The sequence below is a fragment of the Pinus tabuliformis genome, chromosome Q (assembly GCF_031772625.1).
Source record: "Pinus tabuliformis cultivar Carrire ecotype Pingquan chromosome Q, CPIR1, whole genome shotgun sequence".
NCBI classification, from domain to species: Eukaryota; Viridiplantae; Streptophyta; class Pinopsida; order Pinales; family Pinaceae; genus Pinus; species Pinus tabuliformis.
This window is the reverse complement of record NC_142296.1, coordinates 207,967,309-207,985,064: the sequence shown is the minus strand read 5'-3', so window position 1 is coordinate 207,985,064 and position 17,756 is coordinate 207,967,309.

Sequence of the window (17,756 nt, the reverse complement as noted above, 5' to 3'; positions counted from 1 at the left end):
TCAATGGAAAAGGATGCTCTTGAAAACTCCCCCTAAACCACTACAACCTACTCTTCAATTGATCCCACATGTTGAGTAGCTGCTAACACATATTATAATTGAGTCATTTGGGAGGAGTCACAACTCCTATATGCTATCTGAGATATTCAAAGGGTTATCTTGCATGTGGATTAGTAAATATATCTGCAAGTTGGTCTTTAGTGGCCACATATTCAAGTTGAACAACATTAGCTGCAACCTGCTCTCTTAAGAAATGGAACTTGATAGGGATGTGCTTGGTCTTTGAGTGCATGATAGGATTATTAGAGATATTGATGGCACTAGTATTATCACACATGATTGGAATGGGATCAATCAACTCTACCTTAATGTCCTTTAAGGTTAGCTTCATCCATAGAATTTGCGAGCAAAAAGTGGCAACTTCAATATACTTTGCTTTAGCAGTTGATAAAGAAATGGATTTTTTATTCTTGATGACCCAGGACACTCTCAGTTTCCCAAAAAGAATGGTGCACCAGAGGTTCTCTTCCTGTCATCAATACTACTTGCCCAATCACCATCAGTATAGGTCTTCATCTTAAACTCTCTTCTTTTAGCATACCACAATCCATAATCATATATTCCTTGACGATATTTGAAAATCCTTTTGATAGCGATGACATGAATTTCATGAGGGAAAGCTTGAAATTTGGCCACAAGACCCACTATTTGCATGATGTCTGGTCTCGAAGATATGAGATACAACAAGATTCCTATCATTGATCTGTACTTAATCTGATTTAACAGCGGCGTCTCATCTTCTTTGAAAAATTTGAAGCTTGTAACCATAGGTGTGCTAATTGGCTTTCAATCTTCCATCCCAAACTTCTTAAGAGTTTCTCGTAGGTACTTAGATTGGTAGATAAATACCCCATTTTTTTAATGAGATATTTGCAATCCTAAGAAGAAGGAAAATTGTTCGGTCATGGACATCTCGAACTTTGTCTGCATATAGTTTTTGAATTGATGTCCCAATTGTTCCAGGTCATTGTCCACATACACTACTACAATTAGTAGATGATCATCTTCAGACTTTATGTAGAGATTGTTGCATACAATACCTTTGTTAAAGCCTTGTTGTTGAAGGTATTGATCCAACATTTCATACTAGGTTCTCGAAGCTTGTTTGATTCCATATAAGGCCTTTTTCAGTTTGCACACAAACCCTTGATTTTTGGTGAGCGTGAATCCTTTTGGCTACTCAATATAAACCTCTTCTTCCAAATATCCATTAAGAAATATAGACTTCACATCCATATAATATGAATCGATGTTCTTATGACTAGAAAAGGCAAGAAATATTCTGATAGCTTCCAATCTAACTATTAGCGCAAAGATTTCCTCAAAATCTATCCCTTCTATATGGGTATACCCTTTGCAAACTAATCAAGCCTTATTCCTAATTACTCAACTTTTCTCATTTAGCTTGTTATTTAAGACCCATTTTTTACCTATGACATTTTTCTCTTTGGGTCTTGGAACAAGCTCCCAAGTGCCACTCTTCTCAATTTGGTCAAGTTTTTCATTCATAGCTCTCATCCAGAACTTTTCCTCACTTTCCTGGTTGAGGTTTTTAGGCTTAACTTAAGATAGTAGAGCAAGATTTACACAACTTGAAGTGCCAAAAAATTTCCTCCAGGTGTAAATACCAAGTCTTTGATCTCCAAGAATTTGACTCTCAAGGTGTTCTTTTTGTACATACCTGGAAGGTGTTTTGGGCCTTGGAGTTGTGCTCATTTCCATGTATTCATTATCTAAATCTGTTTGATCTTGATCTGAGGGCATGATGTTTGAACTCTCTTCTCCATTTGAGTTCATGTTTCCTTTAGAGTATTCAAGTTGTGAAGTTATTTCATCTACTACTACATCAATGAAATCCTCAAACCTGTTTGTTTATTTGTTGTAACACTTGTATCCTTTACTTCAAGTAATATACCCTCATCAACGCGTGAATCAAACTTTCCTAGATTTTTATCATTCCTTTTGATAAATCATTTTCTCCCAAACACCTTGTAGTGTTTAACTGATGTGGGTCTTCCCTTCCACAACTCATAATGAGTTTTATCACTATTAGGTCTGAGTTGTGCTCTGTTTGATAAGTAAGTTGTTGCTTGTGTTGTTTATCCCCAGAAGATGTGAGGTACATATTCTTCATCCACAATAGCTTTGGCCATTTCCTAGATTTTTCTATTATTTCTATCAACTACTCAATTTTGTTGTGGATTTCTAGCCACAAAATATTGCCTCCATGCCATGCTCTTCATAGAATTCTTCAAATTCTCTTGAAGTGTATTATCCTCCTCTTTCTGATCTTAATCATTTTATCTTGAGATCTTTCTCATTTCCTACTTGAGCTTTAAATTTTTTAAAGTGTTTAAACACTTCTGATTTTTCCTTTAAGAGCATGATCCAAGTGGCCCTAGTAAAATCATTAATAAGCAGTACAAAATAGCTTTATCCTCTTGATATTTTTGCTCTAGTTGGGCCACAAATATCTGTGTGAATTAGCTCCAGTGGTCTAGATGAAGAGAACTCTTTTGTCTTGAAATGAGTCCTAGTCTACTTACCAAATTGACATGACTTGCAGATTGAATTATTAGGCCTTGACAGTCTTGGAAAACCTCTCACAACTCCCATCTTGCTGACTCTTATCAGAATGTCAAAATTCATATGACCAAGTCTCTTGTTCCATAACCAAGCTTCACTCGACTTTCTTAAATAGCAGCTTACTATGAAGTCATCAAACACATATACATTATTGTGAGTTCTGATTTCTTTTCCCACCAGCTTTCCATTTTCTTCATTTTGGATCTCATAGTCCTTGGATCGAAAGGTCACATTAAAGCCATTATCACACATCTGACTTACACTAAGAAAATTGTGTTTGAGACCTTCTACATATAGCACATTTTTGGCTCTAGAATTTTCATCAAGACTAACTATTCCCTTACCCTTAATTCTTGTTGGGTCATTGTTGCTAAAAGTGGCATTGTTCCCTCTATCCTTTTCTTTTAGCAATATAAATTTTCTCTTATCCCCAGTCATATGATTCGAGCAACCAGTATCTTCATACCATTTGTTTTCTTAATTATATGTTGATAGAGAAAGTCCACATTCCATGCTCTTTCCAAATTTTCGTTTCCAATTCTCCTTATCTTTTCGAAAGGTTGGATGCTAAGTGTTCTAATACTTAGATGGGTACTCAAACCTACTTCTGCACTCACTTTCCTTGTGCCCAAAATTATTACATTTGAAGCATTCAAAATCATTCATTAGGGGAGATAAGGCATTTCAAATTCTGAGAGTAGAGTTTTGAGATCTAAATTTATTATACTTATTGTATCTAAAATTTTCATCTCTTTCAACTTTGACCCTTCTACAATAAACAACCTTATTTCCAAATATGTGACATCCATAACAATGCCCATAACATAAATGAGAGCACCTAAAGTTGGAATTTTTATGAGTTTGTGCATGAAGGTACCTATGTTGTCTGGCTGATTGATTCATTTTGTGCTGGTGTGGTTCCTTGGGGTAGATGGAGTTATTATTCCAGTGGCGGGATCCTCTTTGACTTGCTCCCTTTTTGTCTTCATTGATTCTTTCTTGATACATCTTTGCATAGCTTTAAGGTTCCTCAAATCTTGCGGACCTGAAGTGCATATGTCCCATAGAATATTCTTGTGGTCTAGAGTATCCAAGGCCTTTTTTATTTCCTGAAGACCTTTGACTACTTAGAATCTGATCTAGCTTTCTTGTTCCTTCTGCAAATTTTTCATTTATGCCTTTCTCGGTCTCCATTTTCTCAAGGTTTGTTCTCAGAGAGATGACCTTTGCCTCGAGACTCTGGTAGTTCTCTTCCTATTCATGGATCAAATATTGAAGAACTTCTTCCTTTCGTTTAGCTTCTTCTAATTTGACTTTCAAGGAAAAAATTTCGTCTTTGCATGTTTTTGAGATCGTTTCCTTCTTTAACTTGAACAACCCCTGTTTTATATGCTTGTTCTCTTCTTCTGTTTTCTCACATGTTCCTTCTTTTTCTTCTAGTAGAAAGGCTAAACTATAATTTCTTTTAATGGATTCTTCATTTTTTTCTTTTTGATAAACAAACTCCTCATTGTCAGAGTTATACATACCTTCTTTAGCACGATGTAGCTGTTATTTTAATTTCTTGTTCTTTCGCCTTGCCTTCTTTAACTCATCAAGAGCACTGATGAGTTCCCCTTCAAAGTCCACTACTTCTTCTTCCTCTTCAGAGTCATTAATATTTTGTTTCTTGGAGTCTGCTCCAAATGCCATAAGTAAATACTTATTTGAATCATCTTTTGAAGATTTTTCGTTGTCTAACTTTGGTGTCGAACTATCCTCTTTGGGTTAGAGCCCCTTTTTCTTATAGAACTTCTTATTCTAATGTTTCTAAAAGTTGTTTCTAAAATTTTTATCATATTCCTTTTTTTCCTTTCTTTTCAAGGGAACTTGGATGAAAAATGTCCAACTCTCCCACAATCAAAGCATTTAAAGGGAAACTTCCCTTTATATTTTCTTGAGCCACGCTTGAATTTCTTGGCAAATTGATCCATCTCCTCATCAAATTCACAACTAGAGCCATCTTGATGATCTTTGTGCTCCTTGGCCTTCTTGGACACTTTGAACATTGCCTCCTTGGGTTCATACTTCTCTCTTCCTACTCTTATCTCATATGTTGTGAGAGTACCAAGCAACTGGTCCATCTTGAGATTATTTAAATCAGTCATTTCTTAAATAGTGGAGACTTTGGCATTAAATCTCATGGGTAGGGATCTTAAGACCTTTTAAACAATCATATCTTCCTTGACTTCTTCACCAAGTCCTCTAATCATATTGGTTACTTCATCAACTCTGAGGAAGTATTCTGTTATGATTTCTTCTTCACTCATTTTTAAGCTTTCAAACCTCATTATGAAGGTTTAAAGTTTGGCCTACTTGACTTTATCATCTCCTTCATGACTCTGATTGAGCTTCACCCACACTTCCTTGGAAAACTTATAGTGCATAACCTTTATGAGTTCATATTGACTAAGGCCAAAGAGAATGGAATTCTTGGCTTTATCATTATTTCCATACAATTTTTTACCATTTGCATCAGTGGGAGGGACATCAGGGACATCATAATCTACTAGTACAGAGCTCCAAACATCTACTCCTAGAGACATAAGATAGGCTTCCATCCTAACTTTCCAGAAGGCATAGTTTGTCCCATCAAAGACTGGTATCTTTCTTGAGTAAGCATCTTGACTCTCTTGCCTAGACATAATTCCTTATGGATCTACCTTCCAGTGGTTAGACTGTTCCTGAAGGAACTTGACTCTAATACCAATTGTTGGAATAAGGAATTACTGAGAGGGCGGTGAATCAGTAATAGTGAAGTTCTTTCAAATTTTAAGTATAAGTATTTAACTATTTTCACTACGGTCAGTTACTTGTGAGAGATTTCATACACAATACAAATGACCAGCAAGATAAGGCATTCACATGTACATACAATCCATCACATGACCAACATACACATATTGACATAGGTATGTTGACGTGGAAACCCAAAGGGAAAAAAACACCAATCTATTTGTTATTATGATGTAAATTAATCACCTACTTAATTACATCGATTTGTTTGTGAGCACCTACTCACAGGAGGCACTGACCCCCTTAAGATAACAATAACCTACTTGCCAAGAGACACCAACCTCTTATGAATGCAGACCACCACCTACTCTAGCCAATGTTCTACCTTTCATATAATTTTCAACTTGAAAACAAGGGAAATTACATATACATACAAATACAAATTGGATTCATTGTAGTATCATACTTTTGTCTACACCTTATGCGATTCCACATGAACTCTCAACCTCACATAGCAACACTGGACCACTCTTCCCCTTTTTTCCAAATTGTTCTCATTGTTGCTCCTTTAACTCTTAATCACATCTCTCTACAACACTCTGCCTCAGTTCATCACTTGGGCCATTTGCTCAACTTTCGCATGCACCACTCCACTCTCTTTAGCTTGGACAACAATATTATATCCCCCTCTTTTCTCAACTGCGCTCCTCTGTTTTGTTCATCTCTAGTGATAGAAATGATACTCTCTCTCTATATATATATATATATATTCAAGCTTTTGTGATCCATAATGAATTAAACAAATTCTTTCGGTAGAAATCACATGAGAGAATTTTTTGGCCAATGCGTTTCGAACCAACAAGTGTGGTTCATCATGAGGACCAGATGAAGAGGCAGACCATGGCAAAGGCTTAAATAGAGAGCAATGTAGCGACATAATTTCAAGTAACGGCTATATTTGAACAATAGTGTTTAAATTATGGTATTAATTTATTAATATTTTAAAAACAAATATTATTAAGTAATGGCTAGTTTTTGAAAAAAAATATATTTAAATAATGATATTATTTCATTAATTTATTAAAAATATTAATAGGTAATGGCTATATTAAACGGCTAGTTTTTTAAAATTTATATTTAAATTAATTTATTAAAACCAAATATTACTAGTTCTTGAAAAATAATATTTAAATAATGATATTAGTTTATTAATTTATTAAAATATTAATACGTAACAGCTATATTAAACGGCTAGTTTTTGAAAAAAATATATTTAAATAATGATATTAATGAAATAATATCATTATTTAAATATTTTTTTCAAAAACTAGCCGTTTAATATATCCATTACTTAATAATATTTTTTTTAATATATTAATAAATTAATATTATAATTTAAACACTATTGTTCAAATATAGTCATTACTTGGAATTATGTCTCTACATTGCTCTCTATTTAAGCCTTTGCCATGGTCTGCCTCTTCATCTAGTCCTGATGATGAACCACACTTGTTGGTTTGAAATGCGTTGGCCAAAAAATTCTCTCATGTGATTTCTACCGAAAGACTTTGTTTAAGTCTCTCTCTCTATTAACCATTAACCTGTCATTCTCATTTCCCAAGAGTAATCCTACATGGCTTTCCATGTTGTTGTTGCATCAAACATTATGGTCTTCTCAACCACATTAAACTTTGGGAATGGGCGCCTAATTTTTTCCATGTTGAGAAATAAATCCTTAGACAACCTGCACACTCCAACAAGGCTCCCCATTCTTATTAATGGCTCAAAAAGCCTGACATGTACTACAACATGGTTTCTTTGTTCTTCATTTAAATCAATGAGACATGCAAGAGAGATCATAGGTAGCTTCTTTAAACTTCGAGACACGCTCGTCACTCTTCTCTAGCAATCTCGACAGTCGGCATTTACTCCGGCAACCAACTCTCCTGAACACATTTACTCCCTAGCTGTCGACTCATACATATTTCATACGCCTTTATACTGCAATATTGAATCTCCCGCATATCATAACATTTTATTAACATGAGCTTACGATATTACAAGATCTCGATTGGCCTTTGCCCTTGTTGCTTAGCCCCCTCTTTGGTTTCCTCCATGGGACTAAGAGTTGTGACCAGAAGCACAACACTTAGGTGCTAAGCCCTTCAGGACCTGTCGGAGGCTTATCTCCTTGTGTTATTTCTCTTTGCCTTGGTTCTTCGGGCTTTCAAGACCAAGTGCCAAACACATCGAAAGACCCTGGCATCATAACTTTTCTCAAATTTTATTTATATTGAGGTTATGAAATCTCCAACCTTTGATATGCTCCATAGCACTTAGGTGTTAAGCCTTCTCTATGACCTCGGTTCTTTGGGTCTCCACGACCAAGTGCCAATCAACATCAGAAGCCCCTAACATCATAACTTTTTCAAAATTACAATTACAAAGGAGTTACGAAATCCCGACCTCCGATATTCTGTCCTCTGAGATGACATCATATTCTTGTCATCATCTCCACATGGAGTCTCCTTAGCGGTGACATGTGTCACTCTGATTTTCTCCATTAGGCCACCCAATAGTGTTGATTATGATTGCCACATGTCCTTTGTATTGCCATGTCATGCTGACGTCATCTGCCATCGTCATCTCTTGAGGGCCAATCAGCTGCTGCCATCTGTCTTGTTAGAGGAGAGAGAAAGGGTCCCTCAGTCCTTGGTTTGCAAACGATTTCCTTCGTATTTCTCACTCCATGCAACCCTCAGCATTTTTCAAAGAATTGCAATTTGTAAGGAGTTACGAAATCCCAAAACTCTGAATTTCTGAATGATTCCAATGTTTCGTCCTTCCAAGGCACCAAAGTCTCCAACCCTCCAACATTCTGAAGTCCAACCTGCTTCTGTTTCTGAAATTCGGCCCCCAAAATTGGTCCATTTTGACTTCCCAAGCTTCTGACCTTCCGAGGTCCCAAGAATCCTACCTCTAAAAGTCCAACTCTCTGAAATTTTAGCCTTTCTCTCTGGTTTTGAAATTCGGTCTCCTTTTAGGACTTCAAGATCCTTACCTTCGGTTGATAATAAATTTTGATCCTGAGATCCATTCATGGACTTCTACATACCGTTGGAAAGATTTTTCAAATCACTTTCTAATGGAGAAGGTCCCATGCAGTATTTCAGCCCATTTGCTACCTGAAACATGGCTAAAAAATCTCTTCCTGGAAGCTTCCTCAATGCTAGTTTGGTCGACATCAATGCCAACATACCAAGTGCCACCAATCAATCAGACAATGTCAATTGTCCAACAATGTGGGCCAATATTTTTATAGTTAGGACATTTTGTAGTGTATTAGATCCACTTTATCTAATTTTCCTCCATCACTTTCATATATATAAAGGGAAGAGAGTCTCCTTTCATTCATTATTGTACTCACATAGTTGTGTTAAAAATGTGAGATCTAGAGTGATAGTACCGTCACTTTCATTATGCTCTTGTTCATGTGCATTTTATTTTTTTGTCTTTAACACAAGGGCTCTTGGAAGAATTTTGAGGGAATACTAGGGTTAGGGTTGCACCTTAATGAGATAAAGAAGATTTAGGCTCTAGGATAAATCCTAGATGAGAAAATATGGCATTTTATTTGGTAGCACATGTGAAAGAAAAGATTAAGGTTTTGTGGCATTTGCAAACCTTTTTGCTAATTGGAGTGGTTGATGTGGAGAAGATAAAAGAAGACTATCTTTTTCACTTGCGTGATGCAAGTGGAGATACCAAGGAGGACTTGCCTATGTGGATGCTAGCTTGTTGACAATATTTGGAGTGGTGAACTTTGGTCAATAGTGATTAGTATTTATGAGTTGGTGGCTAGGGATTTTCTTATTTCCCTAGTTAGGGTTTGGGGAGCTTGACTTGTACTAACGCACACACACACACACACACACACACACATGAAGTGTTTCAATTGAAAAATTTTTGTGTACTTATGGATTTGAATTTAAACATATGTTATCTTCATGATTGAATAAAGTCTAGGATTGATGGTTGATTTTACATAGCATTTAGCCAAATTGGTTAAGTGATTTTAAAATATATCTAGAATATAAAGGGATAGATTTACTGCCATAAAAATCTAATGTAATAAACATATTTATATTATTAGATGTTTGGAAAGTGCGTTGTGAGGGATGAAACTTTATGGTACTGAAGAACACTTGATTAATATTTATTTTCTTGGAATAATGAAAGTGAAGTATTTTAGAATATAAATTAAGATTTTCAATTCATCTCCAAGGCTACGACTTTGTAGGAAATAGATCTAGGAAACCTCAATATTGAGGTGAAATTTTATGAAAGTGGCATTTCACAAAATCAATACATGTATCTACGTAAAATTATCCAATGCAATATAAACTTTGTAGAGAACCAAATTTGAAACTAGTATGTTGAATTAATCTAATATTGCTATTTTTTATGAACAATTTAATCTTAGATTCATATATTTTTCTAATGAATTTTTTATGTGGATTATCCATAGTCACATGCATTATAGAATGATTATTTGATGTTGTGACCTTAGGAGGTGAGAAATAGGGATCATGAAATATTCTTGCACCTAATTCATACAGAACATGCTCTCTCTTAATTGATATTTCCCTCCTCAAATTAATGAGGAGCCTTCATTCATCAAGTGGAATAATGATTTTTTGATTTGTTTGATCAATAAGCATTTAAGGTTAGGAAAAAATGTGGTACAAGCCCATTAAGGAGGATGTTTATTTATTTTTTGGATTATTTAGGCAGTGTGAGATGATCCCTAGATCACTAGATGTTACATAGGGTTCATGTGATATGTAAGCTCCCATGGAAATTCAACTGGAAAATAAAATATTGAAATTTATACTATGAAGCTTAAATTTCCTTTAGATCTCATATTCTTTAGTTACTTGATTAAATGAAATTGTTGAAATGTGGGAAATATGGAACAAACATAAATATATGTACCATCCACAATGGATAGAAAATTTTCCCCAAAGAAAAATTTTCAGAGAAAAAACCAACTAGAAGGTGAGGTTTCTTTGCTCTCTTTTCTCTTGTATGGAATATGCAAGTACAAAGGAAGAGGTACTTTCAATTGAGTGAATCGATACTTGTGACCTATAGGTATGTTATAGAAATTTAACCCCTTATGGTATGCACACTAATTTGTCCTACTCCAAGTTTATTTGATCAACTATGGATCAAAATACAATAGCATATAATGGAACCCCTATCCCTCCTAGTAGCTCGGTATTTAACACATCCCAATATCCAACTAGAATTGAGGCTTGACTCCCTCAAAACTCTACTATATTTATGGTTTTAAACCTTATATATTCTTATTCAAATTACATATATGGCTAGCCCCATATGTATGAGTAGTGGAGGTTGACGTGGCATCCACTCATATAACCATTGTGCTCAACATGGTAAATCAACTTGCAGGAGGCATAAATTTTGCAAAAGAACTCTATTTGACATGATTTTTACAATGTTGGAAAGGTCTCTAAGTGTATATCGATGCCCTAGGATTCAACACTAAAGCAACAATTTTTTACCCCAAAAAATGCCATTTGACGGCTTGAAATGGCTTTGGAAGGTTTTAGGCCTTAATTTTCCAAACTGGGACCCATCATTTAAATGACCCTACAAGTTATATCCTCCAATTTATCCACTTGGAAAGCATTAAGATAGATGAAGAATAATACAATGATTCAATATACATAATCTTATGTAGTCCAACTATATTATGTGGCTTGGTATGTCAATTCCGAGGCATGTACATCCAATGAATTCCAAGTTTACTAGGGGACAAATGTGTATTGCCTACAATGAATGTGAGAATGTATGAGTTACTTTCCTTATCTTGAATGTATTATCCTACAACACTAGTGATGTGCAATGTAATAGTTGTGCTTTTTTGCATTAAGTTGACATGATCATTACCTAGAGGAGATTGTACTAGTAGTTTAGTATTTCTCTTAAGAACTATTTTCATGCATGGAGACTTGTACTTGATTTGAGGATGTTTAGATCAAGGAGTGATCATGTATATGGGGTCATATTGGAGGTACATATGGATTAGGAGGTAATATTGAAGCATTAGAGGTATTTTGAGTGTTGGACCTTTAACAAGGAGAGTTCATAATGATAATAATTTGGTTGTTAATTTGTTGTATAACCGTGACACAATTGAATATATTGATCATGCAACTACCTATGATAGCCAAACTCATGGGAAGAAAAGAGGAAAATTAGAGAGCTCATTAGAAGGTTTAGGAAGGGATCATGTGAATTCCTATGAGGCATTAGTGGATAAACTAACATCAAAGACGTTGATGTCAACCATCAAAGTATGAATTAGTTATACCAATATAACATGTGAGTTGAAAGGGATTAGGTAAGATTTCCAATAGTGATTATTTGATATCTTAAGTGATATGTTTGTGATGTTTTCTAATTTCATGTGTAGGAAGTGATACCCAAGTAGGGGTATAGTAAAATCATGCAATTATGAACAAATAAGATTGTTAGAATCATTTCATGAACACATATGACCATGTGTCAAATTGAATTGATTAAGAGGTACTAACCAAAGTGAATGAATATTTACATTCATGTTATGAATTTTCATACAATGTAAAATACTATTGTGTCAAACCTTGGAATACATAAGCTGACATTATGGTATTCATGAATCAATATTAGGATGCATTGAGTGATTGTGAATAGTTAAATTATGTATTCATACAAATGGTAACCATGTATTTATGAATGTTATAATATATGCTTGATGCATTGGGTGGATGTATGCTTGTATTAAAAAAATTATGCAACTAGATCTCATAGATGGGCTTCCTAAGGAACTCTTGAATAGTGAAAGGAGAAAAAGAAGGGTCTTTTGGTACTCCTAAAGGATTTTTGTGCAATGATAGGAGTGTTATAAATTAGGAAATATAAATATAATTTTAACAACCCCTCACATTATAATAGAAATGGGAGGGGGGAGACACACCCCACAAGTAAAAGCAAATACAAATCCTATGATGTGTGATTGATTTTGTGTAAGATTGAGTGCATTGTGTGATGCTTGTTTGTGTTAATCATGTAAATATAGAAAATCTTATTTCATGAATATATTGATAGTGGAAAGTAATTGAATTACTAATGTTATAATTATAAGACAATTTCATGTATTGTTGTGAGTATTACAATATAAGATTATATGTAATATTATTCACAATTTATTTGGTTGATTTAGAGTTTTTCAGGGAGAGTAGTTTGCAGGTAGAAATGTCTTGAATATGGAAATGAACATTGGTGACTAAACATATTTAAATTTTTAATTGGAAATTTTGATAATAACAACTTACAATAATTGTATGTATATGATATAGGTGAAATGTTGGACCTATTTAGTAAAAGTGGATTATGGTTGTTGTAAGCTATAAATCACATGAAGAATATTATTCTATGACATTAGAACCATGTGACATGTCTCGATCATCTTAAACTAGTTTATATTAGAGGTTATTAGTGATACACCCTAATAATAAGACTCTATAGGTGTATGCTCTTCTTACACATGAAAACCTTGGAAAGATGATGTTGTCACTGCTACAACACCCTCCAAAATTTTGTTATATTTGAATTTTGGAGCCTACCTTCTACCATTTGAAGTTTCACTTTTGGTCATCAAGTGTCATTTTATGCTTTTACACATGTAGTTTCCATGATCCTTCTTAAGTTTCTTGGATTGTTGAGATCAACTACAGCGCATTGTTGTGCTATAACACACTTTCAAGTCACAAAACGAAACTTATGTGTCACAATTACTCATGTTTGGCCTGTTGCACTTGGAGAATGTTTTTTGAACCAATGTTTTGATGTATATATGTTAGTCTCAAGTCAAGTTCATGTTTTGATGAAAGAGTGTATGAAGCTGAATCATGTACAAGACCCCTTGCATTCCTTCATGCTTCATCCTCCAGACTTAGTCATTTTCTAAGTTTACATCCCTAGCTTGGAAGAGCACACTGCACACTTCTAGATCCAAGCAGTGACCTTCGCTGCTAGCCAAATTGTGCCCTGCACCATTCTAAGGTCACTCTCTCTCCTTTGTGAACTACATAATTATAGTAAACAAGGCCTCCTCCTAATTGATTACAACTTCTCCATTCGCTTGCCCTGACTGACATTACCCAGTGTAACACAATGTGCACTTTTAGTGGGTAGTCGTGACCTTCCTTGTGCCTTGCAACTACACTCTATTCTCTCCTTAAGACCCCGACCTTCCTCCCTTGCGCACTTCGTAGTTTCAATGAACAGTTTCAGCATCCTTTCCTCTTGCAACTGCATCATGTGGTCACCTTGACTCCCTCTCCTCTATAACTATGCACTACGCATTTCTAGTCACCAAACCCTCCTCCTTGTCTCTTGCAAGTGCTCTCTGTGCCCAAAAGGTTCTCCTTCCTCTCCCTTATGCATTATTTATCCTCAAATATCTCATTGCATGAATCAAAGTAGAGTGGGAGGTTTTTGAACTAATGTTTGCTTTCCATGAGTGATCTTCATCTATTTGTACTCTTAGTGAACATGGAAATAGATTTTTGGGGAGATCTACTAAAAGTGGTTGTTCGAGAAGGAATTCTTGAAGATAAAAGCACAAAGGCACATGTCGCGACAATTGAAGGAATGTTGGATTGTGATGATTAAAGTGACCCTTGAAGACTCCATAACATGTATATACCCTTTTGAGGGTAGAAAACAATCATAATGAAATATTGGTACAAAGTATTGAAGACATAGTGGAAATTTATATTACAAGGCACTAGACTCCAAGTCATCAATTTTAATGACTTGTCTTGTTTTCGCCACAATATGATACGGAAAATGATTATGTATTTTGGGAAAATATTGTAAATGTAAATATTTGGAGTCCAAGAGTAACATATGGACAAAGGAGTCACTAGGAAAAGTGCAAAAGTATTGTAGAAGTGAAAAGGTCATATTAGAAGTCCAAGAGTCATGAGGGTAGTTAAAGAGTCATGTGGAATATGAAAGGTCATTCTTCTTGTTATAAAAGAAGACTCATTACTCAAGAAAAGGACTTTTCACCTTGGCTTCTCAAACTAGGCATTAGAGAGAATATCGTTATTTTGAGGAGAAAGTAGTAGCTTAATGCTCCATTATTGGGGCTAGTGGTGTCTCATTGTAACGATGTATCTTGGAACTTTCGCTTAATAATAGAAGCTCATTGAGCCAACACACTTTCATGCATGTATCGTGAATATTGTAAGACTATTCTTTAGATGTTTGAGATATGTGTTTATGTTCTTATGTACTAAAGAAACTGAACTACTTCATTGGCTTTGGTGCTTATCTTGTTGAATGTGTGTTGTATTTTCTTTAATGATCGTTATGTCTATGTGAACTATTTCTCTAGATGGTTAATGATTCTTTCATATGTATGTGTATGTGTCTTTATTAGGATAGTACTACTACTTTTCTTCTAAAGACTCACTTTCTCTTCCCTCTCGATGAAAGAACCTTGATACATATTGCAATTGAACATTTCACAAGGCTTACTTACTTGATCATTTGAAATCACATGTGTGCTTCTCTCTTATGCCAACGATTGTAGCCAAGGAAAATCTTTAAGATTGTGGCAACCGAGCCATATTCGGGATGGAGCTCCTACACCAAATAGTGCGAGGTCTAATTGGGAATTCATATCGGGGAGACCCCTTGTATGTTGGTATTTTCTAGCACCATCAACAGATGGATTAATTAAATTATTGTTTAGCAAAGAAATAAATCCATGAGTTTGGAATAGTGAGAGCAGAAAAGAAGAGGTGAATTGAATGAATCTATTATATAATATACCTATTATATGCTATTTGGAATAAAAAAGGCACTATATAAACAATCAAAATGAAGATATATATACATGTGTGTGTGTGTGTGTCAAAGAATACAATGATTTAGATCTCAAACATGGCAACCTTCTAGAATAGATATATATTCACATAGATAATTATTGCATTGATTTTCATATTTAATATTTATGGTATGAATAATGTGCTTCTAAAACATTGAATTTCTATTAATGGGTGTTTTTTTTGTTCAAAATTGTTGATTTCTATACTTAAGCATGTGTTATAACGATTAAGTGAATTCTATTTATTTGTCATATCATGTCTAATTTATCTTTCTTATGGAAATATTACATATCGCATTGGCAACTCTTTTTGGTTGTGAAATATCACATTGCTCAAAACTTTCCTTTGATGTGACATGTCACATCACTCAAAGTTTCTTTCATTGCAGCTACGTGAAATTTATAAGAGAAAAATTTTCTACCATTCATGCCATCACATCCTTTAAATTTGTCTTTCTTTGCAACATATCACATGAACTAAAGTTTTTCATTCTCTGGATGGATTGGAAGGAACAATTTTTCATTTGTGATGTATCACATGGACCAAATGTTTCCACCTACACAACATATCACTCCACAAACCTATTTAAGTGAAACATATTGCATAGTGTCAAAGTTTCATTGCATGTGATATGTTGAATTCCTTTACACTTTCTTCTTTGCAAAAATGTTTTTTGTATTGCACCACACCAAAATTTATTTCCAATATGATATGTCACACTTTCTCAAACCTTTCTTCACCACAATGAATTTCATATCACATCACACCAAAGTTTTATTTCATGTGATACACTCATGACAAAGTTTGTAAGGAAAGTTTTATGAAGTGCATAAAACACATATTTTTATGAAGGTGCATAAGACCAAATTCTTCACGTGTGTGCATCATTCCAAATGTTTAAAAAGGTGAGACATAGAAACATACTCACACCTAATTTTAAGAAGGGTGCAACAAAAGGTGTATGGCACCTAATATTTTAAGGACACAACACAATACATCTACACATAAATTTAAAAGGGGTGCAACAAGGAAGAGATTGAGCAACTAAGATCTCAATTATAAAGGCAAGTTTGGGGTAGATTTTCTTCCAACGCTAAAGACATTTTATGCATGACTGTATAGGGAGAGTGTAACATACCCAACCCATTAATTGCTTGATTAATGTTGCAAGGTATCTAGACCTGGCCTCGTTGATGACCTGAAGTGGGGTTGGTAAAAATATTCTTTTGTCAATTGCCTCAAAACTTATTTCCAAGAGGTCCACCATCATTCTTTGCTTGTTGAAAAATTTCTAACAATATAAACTCAATTCAATTCCAAACTATAGACGCAAACTTATGCTGTTTTGAATGTTGTTCTCTAAGTGCACATAGGCATCCATGCCATGCCACTTGGAAAACACGTGGAACTCCTTTTACCAATGTGTCACCATAATACATGCCATTCCACCCGCAACATCATAACTTATTGGGTTGTGGTGATATTGGGATGAAAATATGATATTAAAGGTCCCAACTTCCAGATACATGACATCCAATATCCTAACCTCTCAGAGTTGATAAGAATATACAATGTAGTAAGTTGAAAAGACCATTTCCCTGTTAATCAATGGTCATTTTGGGTTTCATTAATTTCAGGGGGTCAACCCTAATATTTATCCCCAAGGGCCCAACATTCAAAAGGTTAATAGGACAATACCCAACTCTTGATCGCCTGAAAGATGATAAACCAAAGGGCCAATCACCATAGCAACTCTATTTCCCTCGATCTAATCAATGAACGTCGAGTGACAGGAATATTCTTAGTACCCATCAAACTTATCAGGGTTTGTTAATATTTGGGATTCATATCATGTATTGATGCATTTTACAACACTTAATAGTATAACATCCAAATATCCAATATCCAAGTAACCCTATGTTGCATGAAACTTTTAGGAACTCGACGTTTTGGATGTACCTGTACCCAAAACTCTGAAACTTGGTCGAAACTCGACGAAAACTCGACCATCACGTAATCATCTATGAGAATTAATATCGATGGTGGCTTACCACATTGACACCATAATGGAATACCAGATCATCCTTCCACATTAGTATACCACATTAGCACCATTTTAGCATGACACATCATTATAACCTACTTTATGCCACATCAACATGAGATTTCATCATTCCATATCAGGGCCTTCTCGAGTTTTCTTAATAGTAGGAGGAAACCCTAATATACAATAGCCAAGCCTACCAATAGCCTAAGGCCCAATAAGCTGAAGCCTTGGCCATCTGATTAACATTTTATAAATTGACAAAACTCCACCTTTCGTCTTCTATCATTTTAGGCCCTATCAGTATCAAGGCGCTGGTG